This window comes from Xenopus laevis, chromosome 2L, assembly GCF_017654675.1.
Source record: "Xenopus laevis strain J_2021 chromosome 2L, Xenopus_laevis_v10.1, whole genome shotgun sequence".
Classification (NCBI taxonomy): Eukaryota; Metazoa; Chordata; class Amphibia; order Anura; family Pipidae; genus Xenopus; species Xenopus laevis.
This window is the reverse complement of record NC_054373.1, coordinates 129,329,075-129,335,074: the sequence shown is the minus strand read 5'-3', so window position 1 is coordinate 129,335,074 and position 6,000 is coordinate 129,329,075.

Here is a 6,000-nt window from a genome sequence, read left to right as displayed (position 1 = left end):
CTACTCTGAGAGCTTGCACTTATAATATTAAAATATATATAAAAAATTCTACAATTGGGAATGCTATCACAAAAATATTTATACATTAAAATACATTACTATTCAGAATGTTTACTTAGGAGCTGCAGAGTGTAAAACTGAACACAATATTTAATCAAAAGTGAATTAATAAAAAGGCAATTACTCTTTTTTTTACCTTCTTCTTTGTCTTTGTACTGGTAGGCTAATCAACCAAGAATAGTCAATAAGAATTAACTTGATATCTTGAGTATGATCATTGGTTGTATTTTACAAATACTCCATAGGTGAAAGTGACATTATTTACTTATGGAGTGAAGGACAAAGCAGATTTAAAAATATACCCAAAGCCCAAGGCCTCAGGGCGACTTTAGGGTTTTTTTGCACCTCTATGTATATATTTTTCTAAAAATGTAACTGATTGGTGTGCCCTCCATTCATCTATATTTCTATACCATAGATAGAGGCCAGTTCAATAAAGTGAGTTTTATTTATATTCTTATATTTAGAATTAACGATTGATTCACTAAAAGTTCACTTGTCTAACTGAAGAAGCAGTATTTTTAAATTCCCATGACACAGAAAATAGTGCTTTCTGTACCTGGCCATGGTATCATGAAAATGTGTTAGTGGCTGTAGGAAAGTCTGCAGTTCCTCATAAAGGTCTTTAATTGCTGCCCTACAGCTCCTCAATACATCTTTCTCTATTTATCCATCTGATGTTGTTTAGTAACGCCTGCTCCTGAAAGATGATAAAATACATAGTAATTATCACACTATATTATGATTTTATCACTTCAAAGATGTTAGTGAATAATGCGTTAGGATTAATTATATTCTATAAGTATCACAATGCGATTAGAATCCTGCTGTGCAGAAATGTAGAATTAACACTTGCGATATGTCTATTAGCCAATGCGAAAATACTTTAATGAATCATTCCTCATATAACGCATCTTAAATAACACACAAAACTGTGCATTAAAGAATAACGACCTTTTGTGAATCTGCCCCATAGTCTTATACAAAAACATTTTTCTTGGTATATCCTCAAAAGCTAATTCACTTTGAACTGTACTATGTGCCACAACTGCAATGCACACCTGTTTCATTAATGGCATATAATAAGCAACTTTCACTTAGATTACAGTATTGATATATGCCCCATATGTAAATGAGAATGCCTATTCCACATTCATTTGATGTCCATAAATAAGTGGAAACAATTTTGGAATATTGACAAATGTGCTTAGAAATGACTCTGTTGACACATCTCTGGGAGATAGGGGTGGCTCAAGTATTTTGCAGGGGGTACAATTATGCTGATACTCTAGTAACAATTCTGGGTCAAACAAGTCAAATTGTACTTATGTCTGCACAAAAACATATCCAAATAATTCACACAATTCACACAATTTTTAAATAATAAAGCAATGGTTTGCACTTCCAGTCCAATTGGGTTTATTTAATTTTTAAAATGTTTACTAGTCAGCGGTGATCCTGGTCCATTTTGCTGCCTGAGGTGGCTTGGGGCTGCCGCCACCCCCCCCCCTCACACTCAACTTTTTTGGCGCCTGAGGGGGTCCAGGAAAGTCCAGAGTGCAATTGCACTTCTCTGTGATAACAGAGCTCAATTTCCAATTTGAAAACCAGACATTTGTCTCTTAAAACTATTAGGGACGGCATTTTTGCTGCCCTGGTAACCAGTGGGGCAATGCTGCCTGAGGCTTGTTTCTCAACTCGCATCATTGACGCAGCGCCCCTTTTACTAGTAGACTCAGTAGACTATAAAATTACACTTTTCAATAATGAAAATGTATATACACAAGTTTTACTACAGGAGAGTGTAGGCATAATGATGATTTCTTTGCACCACAGGAAAGTGGGAAGTACGTTATTGTTGAGGATAAATGAAAATACTGACTGAGATTAATATTAATAAAATTCAGCTTAAATATATTTCTTTCTAATCCTTCCTAATTTTAATTTCACTTTCGTTGTGAAGCAATTTAAAAATGACCACAAGAAAATAGTCTCGCTGTGAACCTATTAAATCATTATAATTGGAAACTTCAAAAAGGTTTCATACGCACATGAACTTAATTACAGAAAGCAGGTTTCCGGCCGCTCTGAGAAGTGCATATAGACAGATCTACTGTGATGAAAATAAAAACATACCTGTAAAGATATGAGCTGTATAATTTCACTAATATATTTAAAAAAACAAAAAAAAAAAAACTATATATTGTCCCATATCAGTAAAAACCTTCAATAAACATTATAGCATCAAGGAGAAGTTTTAGAAGAATGAATGACATCCCCCATATCTAATACAAGGCACTAAGTTAGCCCAGGTGCAGTAACCCAAAACAACCAATAAGATATTTGCTCTGTTTCTATCAGATATAGGGCCTGATTCAATTACATGAGAAAGACTAATCTCCTTATTTAATTCCAGATTGTCCTATAGAGTTAGATGCAATTCAATAATAAAAATGTTATTTATGTTTATCACATGAAATTGTTGAAGTCTATGAGAAAAATAGAACTGAGTGGGGTTTTCTTCTCCTCAAATTTAATTTTTCATGATAAACCCTAAAAAAATGTATTTTCATTTATATGAATCTTGCCCATATTGCCCTTATCCATAATAATTATAATAACGTTTCTTTGTATTTTAATATTTGCAACACTAGAGGCATGGATTTCACTCTGGCAGGTATTATTTGAATGGTGTTTGTAAGTTTTGAACATCATCTCAATACAAGTGGGTTAATTGTCTCCTAGTGAAACTTGTGAACATGCATAAGAATGCAAATAAGATTGAAGGCTTAAAATTAAATGTGCAACTTGAGTATATTTGTCAACCCAACATAACTGTATAACTAAAAGATCAAGGATGTAATATACAGAGACTCTGGTAATTTAAAAAGCATTTGCATCCAAGGTCTAGCTGTGGTCTGCACCTCAAAAAAATTCTGCAAAGGTGCAGAGTGCAGTTTCTTAGGGCCTAAGGTGGCCCTGTTTTTACAACCTCCCATAACTCCATTGAAGCCTGCTCCCTTGAGCATCCACCCATGTGTCTGTGTCAGGGGGCCTATCGGCTCCCAGCGGGAGAAGTCCGGGCCAAGGAGGAAGCTTAGGGTAAAAGTTCAATGGTATCCAAAAGGGGTCAGGTGAAAGCGTAGTCAAATTCAGGCAAAGGTTCAGTAGGCAGGCAGAGGAGTAGCAAAATCCAAGTTCAGGCACAGTCAAAAGGTTCAGGAATCAATCAGCAGTAAATGTAGGAGCACCCAGGAACCACACAGGAAATCTATTATCAGGTATTGAACCCATGACCTCTGCGTCTTTTTATTATAAATCTTCGCACCGGACAGGTGACGTCATTGACCCAGCGATGAGATGCTGGCGCCGCTACCCATATGGTGGCCATGGGCGCTGCCATCTTAGTAGCAGTGCCGAGTCTGCCGACAGAGACAGGAGCACCATTGGTCGCTCCTGACAGTCTGTACAGTATGTTGAGCAAGCTAGGGTATGGGAGAAATCCTTTGTGCCTCCCTTGACCCTCCCTCCATGCACTGCAGTATGCAAGTATTGATTTATTTATTTATTGGGGAGAGCAGGTTTATGCACTCTATTCTTCTACATGGGCACAAAGTGAAACAAAAGTGCAAAAAATATGGTAGATTGTTGCAAATATTTTGAACTTTGCAGCCTGCCCTGCTGGTAGTTACTTACACCTTATGAGTTGCATTTCTTATACTTGTCATGAGCACATACACCTAAATACCTTAAATTTGAATCTAGCACTTCTATTATAGCATACTGTATGTATTTCTTATCTCTTGTCTTTGCACCAGAATCTTGAATCTCCTAGAGCTTTATACCATTGACACAGCACAAAAGCCTCAATAAAGATTTTCCTTTTAGAAGAAAAATGAATGGTTTATATATGGTTATGTACAGGAAAAACGCTCACAGATATCCAACTATGGGCATGCTTCCACAAGGTGACATCACTAAAAATCAACTTGTTTTTCATAATGCATTCAAATATAGATAGAATAAAGAAATATAGGCATACCAAAAAATACCGAAAAAAAGGGGAGCTAGGATCTTCTGCAGATTGTCATGGGCCATGATAGGTCTCATTTATTTTCAGATGATTCTTGTTCCTGGCTCTAATTTGTATCACTGATTCCTTAAACCTTCTGTTCTCACCCTGGTCCTCTTTGCCTGTCCTGTGCTTGTTTGTAAAGCCTTAGACACACTGGGGGTGTTCTCTGCCTTTATTTTTCATCGGACAGTGAAGAACCCTAGTATGACTATCAAGCCTTTCATTTTCATTTACTTTTAACTGTCTATTGTTGGAAAACACTACGCGCAGTGTTCCATAGGCCTAAGAACTGACATTTGCCTGGTTCGACTTCAAATGTGCCTTGATCTGTAAACTCAAACCTCAATCTATTATTTATGTATACAACTGCCACCTTAGCCTACTTTGTGGGTACTCTGGGAACCTTGTGCAGTAAAACATGGAGGTAACTGAGTAGCCATGGGCACTCTTAGAAGGTGAAGAGTGCTTCAACCCAGGTCACGTCAGGTACATGATCATTAAGCAACCCCTGGGCTTTGCTTGCCTCATGTAACACAGGCAAGCTAAACTAACAGTAGCCATATGCAACCTATGGTCAACCCTGTGAATTGAAATAAAGACATTTTAAAGAATAATCGTAGTGTAGAAAAAATGGTAATTGTAGTAATAAACATGGAAAATAGCCGCTTGAATTTCAAATAATACTAAAGCTAAAAAGCATGTTTGGTTAAACTCTGGGACTGTCAAAGTGTTTAAATACTATTTCAGTAGGACCAGAGCCAACCCCTCCAATGACATAACACATGTTATTATGTAAAATGAGCTTACCTAAAGGCAACCCTCCCACTGGAGGGGATATGTGGAAACGAGAGGTTATGTCTTTGCAGGTTATGTCTGTATAGGATAATTGAATGCTGTTACAAATCATATTGCATTTGATTCTAACTTTAACAAATGCTATCCACTTTGAAAATGAATAAATACAATGAAATTTAAATGTGAGTTAATAACAGTAACAATGATAACAATCCAGAGAAACAAAAGTGTCAAATCGAACTCAAAATTATACCAAACACAATTACTACAGTTTAAGAAAGGTGGGTAAGGTAATTTAAAGATTTAACCGGGTTTTATTTTATTTCTTTAATAGATCACAATGAATAGTTTAATTTGTGAGTTTGAGTGCTCCACACTTCAGAAAATTCTACATCTGCATCTCATCAGTTGCAAACACAAAGCTTTTCATATTTTAAAAGCCATTCTTTACTTTCCAAATCAAGAGTCAGAATCAATTCCTTTCAGAACTATGACTGCATACTTTTATGATAATGTTTCAAGATTTGTAAATACACTGGAATAATTAACGTTTGTGATTTATTAATGTATCGTCCATAATGCTGACTTTTTCACATTTATAAAGTAAATTACGTTTGGTGCAGTGAAAATAACTTAAGAGGAAGGTGCTTGTGCCAGTGCATTATTTTCCACCCTTTGAAATATACATGTTGAAGCAGGGAGCCCTGGCTGCCATGCAGCACTGCTTTTAAGGGTTTGGGTTATTATAACCTCATAGGTATTTTCAGTTCTGTATTTAGGTCCGGAGCCACCCTAGGCATCAGACTACACTGTACCACCTGATGTCACATGTAGTGATGAGCTAAATTTTTTGGCAAATTTCACTGTGAAATTAGACTCCAATGGGTGAAGAAAATTGTTGCGTTTCAAAATGAATTTGTTGCTTGTCAAAAAAAAATTGTAGCCCATAGACTACAATGCATTTTGGCAAATGTTTGTCTTTTCGTGAATGTTTAGCAAAATGGGCTAGATTCATCCATCACTAGTCACGTGCAAAGCTGTGTATGACGTCACTTCTGCTACTGTATGTG